Raw genomic sequence first — 13163 nt, 5'->3', positions numbered from 1 at the left:
CCCCCCACAGAGGTTCACCCCACAGAGGTTCCCCCACAGAGGCCCACCCCACAGAGGTTCACCCCACAGAGGTTCCCCCCACAGAGGTTCCCCCCACAGAGGTTCCCCCACAGAGATCCCCCCACAGAGGTTCCCCCACAGAGATCCCCCCACAGAGGTTCCCCCACAGAGGCCCACCCCACAGAGGTTCCCCCACAGAGGTCCACCCCACAGAGGTTCCCCCACAGAGGTCCACCCCACAGAGGTTCCCCCACAGAGGTTCCCCCACAGAGGTTCCCCCACAGAGGTTCCCCCCACAGAGGTCCACCCCACAGAGGTTCCCCCACAGAGGTTCCCCCCACAGAGGTTCCCCCACAGAGGTTCCCCCCACAGAGGTTCCCCCACAGAGATCCCCCCACAGAGGTTCACCCCACAGAGGTTCCCCCACAGAGGTTCCCCCACAGAGGTTCACCCCACAGAGGTTCCCCCCACAGAGGCCCACCCCACAGAGGTCCCCCCACAGAGGTTCCCCCCACAGAGGTCCCCCCACAGAGATCCCCCCACAGAGGTTCCCCCACAGAGGCCCACCCCACAGAGGTTCACCCCACAGAGGTTCCCCCACAGAGGCCCACCCCACAGAGGTTCCCCCCACAGAGGTCCCCCCACAGAGGTTCCCCCGCAGAGGTTCCCCCGCAGAGGTTCCCCCACAGAGGTCCCCCCCCACAGAGGTTCCCCCGCCGAGGACCACCATGGATGGGCTCGGGTAGCAGCACTGTGTTCAGTGTCTTTCTGCAGGAGTTGGGGGGGGCTGCTCACAGCCTTGAGCTGTGGGGCTGGGGCCGGGCCAAGCAGTCCAGGTCTGGTGTTTTTCCTTCCACTGGCTCTGGTCCCAGGCAAGAGTGAACAAATGCTGACCCACATTTCCACTGTGTAGGGCGGGAAGTCCTCCACCAGTGAGGTGGGAGCCAGGGCGTCCAGGAGGCGCGCCGCAGGCCCTTCAGACTTTCCAGGCCAGGAAGTGGGTCAGGCGGGGGAGGGAGGGACTTCCCTGGGCCTTAGGGAGGGAGCGGGGGTAGAGAGCCAGAGGGGCTGAGCACGGGGTTGTGGCCTCACATGTCTGTCTGATGAATCTAAGAGGGGCCAGTGGCCTGTGGGGTGAATGGAGGGCCCACTGCAGGGCTCTGCCTCACAGGACCTCCTGCCATGCTCAAAGCCAGGGCTTTGCTTCCCTCTGGAGGTCCCCATAACCACTCTGGCTATTTCTTATTCTCAAGCCTCCAGGAGGGCTCAGCGTATGACTGAGATGTAGGAACACCTGGTAGGGACACAAGGCACTTCCTGGCTCTACCATTCCCTGAAGAAAGAGGAGATGCAATCCATACTGGCCCCCATCCTTCTGTCCACGCCGAGTGGAGCAGGTCCCGAGTCTCCACTACTTTGAAGGGTGGTGAGGGGCTGGGAGGGGCATATGGCTCCTTCTCCTTGGGGACTCAGTTATTCCCATCTTCTCCTACTGTAAGGCTCAGGGCTGGCCTCCCTTCTGGGTCCTCCTCAAGATGGTCGCTAGGGCTGTGGAGGGCTCACAGGAGGTGCTAAGCCCTTAGCCTGCAGGGGAGGCTCCTCTCTCTCAGGAGAGCTACTGGAGACAGACTGATTAGTGAAGGAGGCACATGGAGTGGAGGCCAGCAGTGGACACGTGGAGTGGAGGCCAGCAGTGAAGTGGACACGTGGAGTGGAGGCCAGCAGTGAAGTGGACACGTGGAGTGGAGGCCAGCAGTGAAGTGGACACGTGGAGTGGAGGCCAGCAGTGAAGTGGACACGTGGAGTGGAGGCCAGCAGTGAAGTGGACATGTGGAGTGGAGGCCAGCAGTGAAGTGGACACGTGGAGTGGAGGCCAGCAGTGAAGTGGACACGTGGAGTGGAGGTGATCGGAGGACATGTGGAGTGGAGGTGATCGGTGGACACGTGGAGTGGAGGCCAGCAGTGAAGTGGACACGTGGAGTGGAGGCCAGCAGTGAAGTGTATGCATGGAGTGGAGGTGATCGGTGGACACGTGGAGTGGAGGTGATTGGTGGACACTTGGAGTGGAGGTGATTGGTGGACACGTGGAGTGGAGGTGATCGGTGAAGTGGACATGTGGAGTGGAGGTGATCGGTGGACACGTGGAGTGGAGGTGATCAGTGGACACGTGGAGTGGAGGTGATCGGTGGACACGTGGAGTGGAGGTGATCGGTGGACACGTGGAGTGGAGGCCAGCAGTGAAGTGGACACGTGGAGTGGAGGTGATCAGTGAAGTGGACACGTGGAGTGGAGGTGATCGGTGGACACGTGGAGTGGAGGTGATCAGTGAAGTGGACACGTGGAGTGGAGGTGATCGGTGGACACGTGGAGTGGAGGTGATCAGTGGACACGTGGAGTGGAGGTGATCGGTGGACACGTGGAGTGGAGGTGATCGGTGGACACGTGGAGTGGAGGTGATCGGTGGACACATGGAGTGGAGGTGATCGGTGGACACGCGGAGTGGAGGTGATCAGTGACACGTGGAGTGGAGGTGATCGGTGGACACGTGGAGTGGAGGTGATCAGTGGACACGTGGAGTGGAGGTGATTGGTGGACATGTGGAGTGGAGGTGATCGGTGGACACGTGGAGTGGAGGTGATCAGTGACACGTGGAGTGGAGGTGATCGGTGGACACGTGGAGTGGAGGTGATCGGTGAAGTGGACACGTGGAGTGGAGGTGATCGGTGGACACGCGGAGTGGAGGTGATTGGTGGACACGTGGAGTGGAGGTGATCAGTGAAGTGGACACGTGGAATGGAGGTGATCGGTGGACACATGGAGTGGAGGTGATCGGTGGACACGTGGAATGGAGGTGATCGGTGGACACGTGGAGTGGAGGTGATCAGTGGACACGTGGAGTGGAGGTGATTGGTGGACACGTGGAGTGGAGGTGATCAGTGGACACGTGGAGTGGAGGTGATTGGTGGACACGTGGAATGGAGGTGATTGGTGGACACGTGGAGTGGAGGTGATCGGTGGACATGTGGAGTGGAGGTGATCGGTGGACATGTGGAATGGAGGTGATCGGTGGACACGCGGAGTGGAGGTGATTGGTGGACACGTGGAGTGGAGGTGATCAGTGGACACGTGGAGTGGAGGTGACTGGTGGACACGTGGAGTGGAGGTGATTGGTGGACACGTGGAGTGGAGGTGATCGGTGGACATGTGGAGTGGAGGTGATCGGTGGACACGTGGAGTGGAGGTGATCGGTGGACACGTGGAGTGGAGGTGATCGGTGGACACGCGGAGTGGAGGTGATCGGTGGACCCGTGGAGTGGAGGTGATTGGTGGACACGTGGAGTGGAGGTGATCAGTGGACACGTGGAGTGGAGGTGATCGGTTAAGTGGACACATGGAGTGGAGGTGATCAGTGGACACGTGGAGTGGAGGTGATCGGTGGACACGTGGAGTGGAGGTGATCAGTGGACACGTGGAGTGGAGGTGATCGGTGGACCCGTGGAGTGGAGGTGATCGGTGGACACGTGGAGTGGAGGTGATCGGTGAAGTGGACACATGGAGTGGAGGTGATTGGTGGACACAGCTGGACAGTGACTGTGTAGGGGTACTCAGATTCTGAGGGCCCTCAGGAGATGTACCTTCTGCAGAGCCCAGAGCCTTCATTAGCAAGTAACCCAAGAACAGTAGTAGGGTCAGCCTCAGATGCAGGCCACAGAAGGGACTTGTGTATGGCCGGTGCACAGGGGTTAGGTGTGTACATGAACGTGGGTATACACATACATATTGAGTGTGTATGTGTGCCTGTCACTAGGTCCAACCTGGGTACCTCAACCTCTGCCCTCTGGCCTGGAGTCTCCCCGCTCCCAGTACTTGCCCTGGGAGGGCCTGGGTCATGGCCTTGGCCAGCCCAGTGGCCTCCTTGCTGCTGCGGATGGTGAGGTACAGCCCAGCTTGTGCTAGACACGGCAAGCTGGGCACTGTGAAGAGGAGGCAGCGACTTCCAGTTGGGTTTGTGCTCCTGGGTTCTGCTGTAGTCTGGCTGTTCATCTCCATTGCAGAACATTACAAAGAAAAGCTGTCTTTGCTCTGGAGGAGCCTCAGCTGCACCAGCATCACCCAACTACCCAGGCTCAAACCCAGCCAGCCACTGGCATCTCAGGGAAGAAGAGCTGGGGGGCCACTGGGAAAGTTAAAGCATATGCCTCAAACTTGGAAACCTCTTCCCAGGACCCCTGCCAGCCCTGGTCAGTCATCAAGGGGCTGCAAGCCTGAGCCCTGGACTGACTCAGAGCTTGGAGAGAATCCACTCTTAGCAAAGCTGCTTGGCTGGCCTGTTAGCCATGAGGAAAAGCATTATCTTCGTGCTAAAGCACACTGGGACTGCAGGACTTGAAGCCTCTGGTAAGTCCAGCTTGATTTCACATCCTGCCAAGGGAGAAACTGAGGCCTTGGGAGAATGTGGTACACATGTGAACTGGCAGCCAAAGGCCTGTCTGAAATCTTCACAGTCTGGCTCTGGTTGGGCTGAGGAGGAGTAATGTGCTCCCCAACCCTGGAAAGGGGCCTGCGAGGTTCACATTCTCAGGTCAGGAAGCTGCTAGATGCTGGTGCACAGGCTGCTCCAGGCACCCCTGTAGCCAGCACACAGAGCAAACCAGCAGCGGGTCTAAGTCCCTGCCTAGACACATGGAGCACTTAGCCTGCACATGCTGTCCTGACTGTCGCAGAGGCTGGGGCTTCTCCCTGTGCTCCACAGCAAAGCCTGGTAGGTGAGCTCCACTCACTCCCCTAGGCCTTCCTAGTGGAGTCAGACCTGATTCACCTCCAGGGTTACAGAGAGGGGACTACCCTAAGATCACAACAGATCAACCGCATCACCCACATCACAGATCACCTCACAGTTACGATCTACAAGCAACTCAACACCCACAGGCTAAACACACATAACAGAGAAAGCATCCTGTGTAAAAGGGAGCTTGCTCTGAGATCTCCTGGCAGGAGCTGCCATTCGATGCGTGCTGGGTGCCCGGGCAGTGTGCTGGTAATGACAGTCAGGGGTTTATCTGCATGGAGTCACCACTTTCATCTATTTTGGCCTCATATTGGTGCAGTTAGTTGAGATCTCTGCTGGTTTTGTGTACATGTTCAGCCATTCTTTTTGTTTTTTTGGGGGGTCCATTTGTGGAGCCTGAACTCTGGGCCTGGGCACTGTCCCTCAGCATTCCAGCTCAAGGTTAGCGCTCTACCACTTGAGCCACAGCACCACTTCCGGCTTTTTTCTTTTTGCTTATGTGGTGCTGAGGAATCAAACCCAGGGCCTCATGCATGCAAGGCAAGCGCTCAACCACTGAGCCACCTTCCCAGCCCATGTTCAGTCATTCTTGTACTTTCAATTTATGCATATCTTTGAATGTGTCTTTTGTGGGTAATGCATATTTATAGATTTTTAAAAAAAATATATGCATCTATTCATTCTTGCTTTGTTGTTCAGTCTGGTCTTGAATTCCTAGCCTCAAGCAAGTCTCTGACTTCTGTGGAGCACCACAGCATGCAGTTTACTTCTCCTTGACTTTTAATTGATGTTTAATCCATACCAAATCCTTAACTGCTGAGAACAGACTTAGATCTGCCACCTGCTATTTGCTCTCTGCACATCCTTTTGTGGGGGGGGGGGCTTGATAGGCTTATTTCCTGTAGTTACTGGGATGGCAGGTGTGTACCACCACCTCCAGCTTCCCACTGTGGAAATGGAATCTTAGTTTTCCTCCAGGGCTGGCCTGGAGCTTCAATACTCCCAACCACAGTGTCTCATCTAGGTTAGGATGACATTTCACCATGCTCAATCAATATGGGTTGAAAACAGATCCTATATTTTGCTCAGGCTGGCCTTGAACTCCAGTCCTCCCATTTCCAGCCTCCCAAAGTAGCTAAGATTACAGGTGTGAGCCATAATACTCAACTATTTAAAAATATTTGTTTCGAAGAACTGTTCTTTTTTTGTACAGCGGTATCATTTTGTATTCCTATTGGTATTGTACAAGTGTTCTAAGTTCTTTACATCTTTGAAAATACTTGCTATTGGCTGTGTTTGCCAGAGCAGCTCTCTAAATGAATGTAAGATGGAACCTGTGTGTGTGTGTGAGAGAGTTGGTACTAGGGGCATCCTGAGCTTAGGGCCTTGTGCTTGCTCTGCTGGCATGACACTACTGAGCTCCAGCTCTGGCTATTTCTAAGATACAGCCTTGCTTCCTGCCTAATGTGCCCCTGAGCTGTGGTCTGTCTGCCTAGGCACTAGCACCATGTCCAGCTCCCATGTAGCTCAGGGTAACAGATACATGCTACTGCATCCAAGCAGGGCTGAGAAGTAGTTCTGTGAGCTTTTCTTCCAGGGCTGGCCTCACAAGTGGCTAGGACTACAGGTGTCTTATGGTTGTCTTATGGTTTGCTTTACCCTAGGGAAAAGTGACACTGGGCACATTTCCACATGCTTATTGGCCATTTGGATAGCATTATGAGAAAAATGGCTCTCCAAGCTTTTGTTCATTTTGTCTTTTTGTTGCTGAGTTCAGCATATCCTCTGCAGATGGCAACAATTTCACTTCTTTCCAATTTAGATACCTTTACTTTTCCTCAGTTAACTGCTCAGGCTAGACTTTGCGGTGGGATGTGGCGTGAAGGTAGTGGCAGGGGCATCTTTCTTGCTCCTAACCTTCACAACTGAGCATTTTTCATGCATAGCTTTTTACTTGGTTGAAGTAGTTTCTCCCTATTCATGGATTGCTTTTTTAATTATGAAAACTGACACTTTCAAATGCTTTTTCTTCATCTGGGTTGTCTTCCTCCTGTGAACACCATTTTTTGGGGGGGGGATGTTGGTGATGGGGCTTGAACTCAAAGTCTAGGCACTGTCCCTGAACTTTTTTGCTCAAGGCAAGTGCTCTACCACTTTGAGCCACTGTTCCACTTCTGGTTTTCTGGTAGTTAATTGGAGATAAAGAGTCTCATGGACTTTCCTGCGTGGGCTGGCTTTGAACCGCGATCCTCAGATCTCAGCCTCCTGAGTAACTAGGGTGACAGGCGTGAGCCGCCAGTGCCCAGCTTGAATGAGATGCTTCATATCCACAATCCTCCAGCTACCACTCCAAGGCTGCCTTGTATCCTGTTTCCTACATCTCTTCTTTTGTGTTTAGCTGATTTTTTTAAGTGAGATGTTTAAATTCCTTCTCCATTGCTTCTTATGTATCTTCTAGTTATGTTCTCTGTGGTTTTCTTAGGATTATGCTTAACATCTTAAAGGTACAGTGCTCAAGTTAGAGTTTTTACTGTTAACATCAATAGTGTACACAATTGTGCTCTTTTACAGTAATATCCCAATGTGTTATAGTTGTTCATGTCACAAAATTAATCTTCATACACTTTTTATCCCAAATCATAGCCTTAAAATTATTTTAAGTGCATCAGTCTCCTAATATGTACAATATAAAATGTGGAGTTATATATTATGTTACAATGACACTAGCTTTTGATTCATACTTAGAAAAATGAGTCCAAGCAACTGTAATCCTAGTTACTCAGAAGGCTGAGAGCTGAGGATTGCATTCCACAGCTAGCCTAGGCAGGAAAGTCTGTGAGACTCCTACCTCCAAGTAACTGCCAAATAGCCAGAATGGATCTGTGGTTCAAGCGGCAGAGTGCTAACCTTGAGCAAAAAAGCTCAGTCATATTGCCCAGGGCCTGAATTCAAGTCCCAGAACTGGCACATACATCCAAAACAAAAAAGACTAAGTCATTTAGAACACAAAGGAATAGTGTTGCAAGCCATTACCACAATGATATAATATGTAACATCTGGATTTATTGTCATGTGGGACTACTAAATCTCTCCTGGTTCACTAGTGGTTTACAGTCAGTTATGGGACAGATTTCCTTAGGTGTCCGGGACCAGTAAGTTCTCCAGTCTTGGTCACGGGCTTTCTATGTATATTGGGCTAGGTTTCCAACACGCTTCCAGGCAGCTAGCAACTCTGTGCTAGGCTTCGCTTCCCATCTGCACAAGCTTCAAGGTCACTCAGAGGACAGCATCAGGGCTTACCCGGGTCTTCCCTAAGCATGCACACAGCCCTTGGAATGTGCATGTCCTTCTAGATTCCAGGAATGTGCTGGAATTCTTCAAGATCCCTGTGGACAGCCCACTTCCAAGCTTCTCTTCTTAGTTTTTTTTTTGGGGGGTGGGGTGGGGGTTCATCTATTATGTGCCACAACTGTTAGCTACCACTGTAGGCAACTGTAGCATCAGGTTTTCTGGCAGGGTGAATTGTGAATCAAGTCCAATTCAAATTGCCTCCAAAGTGGGTACTCCCTGGGAGCCTCCAATAGGTCAAATAATGATGGCATTTGAAGTGAGACTCTGAAGGAAGCCCACCTCATTCTGTGGAGACCTGTGGCTCCAGGGGAGGGCTCTACCATGAATTCAGATGGTTAGTTTCCAAGAATTACCACAGAGCTGGGGAGAAGGGCCTGGGGGCGTTAAAGCTTTTGTTTTTAACCAAAAGTCTCCTGCTTAATTGATAAAGTAGAATAACCTCCTCAAGACTGCTGCAAGCCTTTGGGCTGGTGACTGGCTACCGGTGCTGTGCCTGGGCTCACTCTCATTCTCCTTCTAGGTGCTCTTCCAGATAGCAGATGCCATAAAGAGGAACTCGAGACCAGGCTGGACCCAGCTCAGGCTCTCAATCAGACATACTCTACAAAACCTGGCCTGGAATGGAGGCATGGGAGAGAAGAGGCGAGGACAGCTTTGACCTCAGGCAGGCTTCTGAGCAGGTAGGACCAGCAGCCAGATACACTTCCCAGTGGCTGCGTAGCCCTGGAAGGCAGGCGAGAGTCTGCTTTCATCCTGTTAATGGCTCTGAGAGCCACTTAACACCCTGGAACAAATCCCTGTCTGCTTACACTGGTGGAGTGGATTTCTTCTCTGCGGAAGCTTTGATTGCGAATAAAGCCACAACGTGTGGCAGGGCATGACCCTGTGTTCCTCTGCACTGGATTGCTACAGATTTCTCTCAGCAAGGAGGAGAGGACAGAGAGAAGGGGCTCCTGTAGGAAGTTTGTCCAGATGAGGCAGCAAAGATCAAGGTCCTGGCAGGCAGAAGCAAGCTAGAGGATCTCCAGGGAAAGCAAGGGAAGAGCTGAAAGGAAAAGGGGGATTAATGAGGGACTGTGTGGCCCATTCCTGGGATATTAAGGCATAGGGTTGAAGCAGCCCTCAGAAAGCATGCAAACACAGATTACAGTGCTTGAGCAAGGGAGCAGCTGAGTATGTGCTATGTGGGCCAGTTTGTGCGGTGTCTGCAGCTGAGTGTTTGGAGGCACAGCAGCCCCTGGGCAGCCTGGAGCCTATGCGCTCTGCAGGAGACAGCCCATCCCACTGCCAGCACAGGATTTCGGGAGTGAGTCAGCAGACATGGTGGTGGAGCTGGCTCTGCCCAGGTCAGGCCTGGGGAGGGAGTGGGGACTGTGCCCTGCCCAAGGAAAGGCCACAGCAGACCCTGAAAGAGACCTTGTTAGACTAGGCCTCAGGGCTCTCTCCTGGCCAGAATCCAAACAGAAAGAATGCCTGCCCCCTTCCAGTGGACTCTAGCAGCACCCCTTGAGGGCATCCTGGGCACTCTGCTGCATGCCCAAGGCCACGGGCCAGGTACAATAGTGTGAGAACCCAGGCAGGTGAGGACAGAATGCCCCGCAAGTGTTTGTGTGTGCCCAATCAGCAGCTCCAAGACACAGTGGTGGGACCCACACCCACTCACACAGATCCAATTGAGCAGCACAACCTCAGCCTCCACACCTACTGGCAAAGGGCATTTAAGAACACTTTAAGGGTTTCCAAACATTCTGCATTAGCTACTTGTGAGTTAACAGACACCTCTTGAAAATGGACAACGCCCTGGGAGTGTTGGTCCATTAATTACTCACACTGTACACCAACTCTGGCTACCGCAGGGAAAAGGTATGGCCCCGGGGTTACTCTAGGGACAGACAGTCCTGGGTCTGGCATAGAAAGATCCCAGTGTTGGCCCCAAAGACACACAGCCCATAGTTTCAGCTCATCCCAAGCTTCCTGGGAAACTCTCTTGGTCCAGAGCCAGAGTGACCTCCAGAAAGGCCTGGAGCCCAGAGGTCTGGCAATTAACAAAACACTCACTGGAGTAGAGAACCTAGTTGACGGAACACAGTCTCTGGGGATGCCTCAGGCCACTGGGGTGACTTCAGTGTCTCTATCTCTAGAGAGGCTCAGCACCTGTTTAGAGAGTGAAATTGTGCTGTGTGCAGAGAGGAATCTTTTTATTTGTGGGGATGCTGTACTGTGATTCTAGTGGGAGACAGAAGAGCCAGAGGATCAGATGGGTACCCACCAAATTCAAAAAAGCACTCCTTGCCTCGGCACAGAACCACTCTGCCTGAAACTCCAGCCTACCCCACAACCAAAGCATCCAAAGGTCCCCAAATTAAGCCCACCTGTTTCTGAGCTTCCCTGGGCCCCCGAGGACAGCAAATGATCCTTCCCCCATCCCCTCATGTCTGAGAATCTCCTCAGACATGCTTCTTTGGAGGACACTCCTACCACTGATGGGCGCTTACTCCCCTGGGCTTCAGGCCCCACCGCTGTGCATCCTGGTTGAGTTCTTGGCTGCACAGCTTCCTATGGTGGGCCTGAGAGAAGAGCCTCCTGTGGCCACTAGGAACAGAAAGAAGCTGGACTAGCCCACAGATTCTCCTGGCTTGAAGAATGTTCCAGGCCCCCTTCTCTCCAAACCAAGAATCAGCCTTTTCTCCAGGAAGCCTCGGTTCCTTTTGGTAGAGAAGGAGCCAGGCACACTTACTGCTGCAGGTGTTGTTGCTCCAGGGTGCTGGCCGGATGTAGAAAGAGAGGCTACATGTCCTCACACACACAGGACAGACTAGGAAGAGAGGCTACCATGTCCTCACACACACAGGATGCACTAGGAAGAGGGCTATGTGTCCTCACACACACAGGACGGACCAGGAAGAGAGCTATGTGTCCTCACACACACAGGATGGACCAGGAAGAGAGGCTACATGTCCTCACACACACAGGACGGACCAGGAAGAGGGCTATGTTCCTCACACACACAGGATGCACCAGGAAGAGGGCTACATGTCCTCACACACACAGGATGGACCAGGAAGAGGGCTATGTGTCCTCACACACACAGGATGGACCAGGAAGAGGGCTACGTGTCCTCACACACACAGGATGCAGTAGGAAGAGGGCTATGTTCCTCACACACACAGGATGCACTAGGAAAAGGGCTATGTTCCTCACACACACAGGATGCACCAGGAAGAGGGCTATGTGTCCTCACACACACAGGATGCACCAGGAAGAGGGTTATGTGTCCTCACACACACAGGACAGACTAGGAAGAGGGCTATGTGTCCTCACACACACAGGATGCACTAGGAAGAGGGCTATGTGTCCTCACACACACAGGATGTACTAGGAAGAGGGCTACATGTCCTCACACACACAGGATGCACTAGGAAGAGGGCTACATGTCCTCACACACACAGGATGCACTAGGAAGAGGGCTATGTTCCTCACACACACAGGATGGACCAGGAAGAGGGCTATGTGTCCTCACACACACAGGATGCACTAGGAAGAGGGCTATGTTCCTCACACACACAGGATGCACTAGGAAGAGGGCTATGTTCCTCACACACCCTGCTGCCAGGAAGGCAGGAGCCCACAGGGCACCCCAGGACACCACAATCCCTGGCCCACAATCCCTCCTTTGGAACCTCATGGCCACACTGATAAGCCTGGCTCCTGAGACCCAGTCCTGCTTTGCAGGAAAGGACCTCCCAATTCCTACATTAGCGTTTGTGGGGAGCAAGAGACCCACCAGGGTAGGCAAGACCACAGAGTGTTTTCAGAAGTTGCTTGTGGTAGCCAGCAGTATCTGACAAAAATGGAAGGAAGTCTTCTCCATACCCATGCAGAGCTGTACATCTGTCACTTACGCCAACCAAATGTTTTATCGGATTAACTGCAGAAGCATGTGCTCAAGTTCAGCTCTCTTCTGTTAAGCCAGCCAATAAGATTTGCATACACGTACAACACATTTCTAAGGTTATTATTTTGAAAAAAAACTGCTATGCCACTTGTGTTAGTATGAAATATAGTTTGCATATTCTGAGCACCTGCTGTAATAGGCATCCATGGAGATGACCTACATGAGCAAAAGTTCTCTGGAGTCCTCAGTGACTTTTAAGTGGAAGGCAGTCTCTGAGGTCAGAAGCTTGAGAAGTGCTGGGGTAGAATGTGCTTTTGGCCCCAGAGCCTGGAGTCTAAATACTGTGCTCATTTACCACTCTGCGACTGTGTTATTTATTTGAATACAGGTTAGATCGTTCGTTTGTGTTTGCAGTCTATGCTTGTAGAGTCTATTTATTCTCCCTCCTTCCCTCTCTCTTTGTGCCTCCCTTCTCCTCTCTCTCTCTCTCCTCCCTCTCTGAAAATGTGAAACATTAACAATGTTATAAAAACTGGAATGCATTTTGTTTAAACTTAAAAGCTCCCTAGATTTTTCTGGTGAGCAGAGACAGCTGTTTAGGATTGAGCAAGATTTCTCTCTGGTCCTCTGCAGTTCCTAGACCCCATGACTGGGATTCTGTAAATATTTTTCCTGACATTGCACAGCAATAAACTTCAGAATCTATTAGCTTGTCCAACCAAGGAGGGGGAATGGCATGGAGCCCTGCTCAGAGGACAAGCCAAACAGTGAAGGGTCCTGTGGAGGTGGTGCCTTTTGGTGGGTCGGGTCTGACCCCTGGGCACCTGTGGCCTAGTGCAGATGCCCTCTAGGAGGGCTTCACCCCAGAGGCTGGCTGGCCAGTACTCTCTCAAGTTTTAGGGGGAAAGAGACCACTGTGTTTGGCTGAAACTCAGCACCACAGAGGCCTGGGATTCTGTGGCTGAAACCCTGGGCCTCCCCAGCCCACTTCCCACACCTCATGTCAGGTGGAGAATGGAGCCCTTCAGGACACACCTGCAACAAACTGGATTCTGCAGTCCCTGGTCCTGGGCTCCTATCTTTGAGTACAGAACTCCTCACAGCATCCACTGCTGGAGAGAGGCTGGT

Source organism: Dipodomys merriami, unplaced genomic scaffold (genome assembly GCF_024711535.1).
Source record: "Dipodomys merriami isolate MVZ:Mamm:240054 unplaced genomic scaffold, mDipMer1.0.p SCAF_143, whole genome shotgun sequence".
Lineage (NCBI taxonomy): Eukaryota > Metazoa > Chordata > Mammalia > Rodentia > Heteromyidae > Dipodomys > Dipodomys merriami.
The sequence above is the reverse complement of the archived record's forward strand: the minus strand, read 5'-3'. Positions refer to the sequence as shown.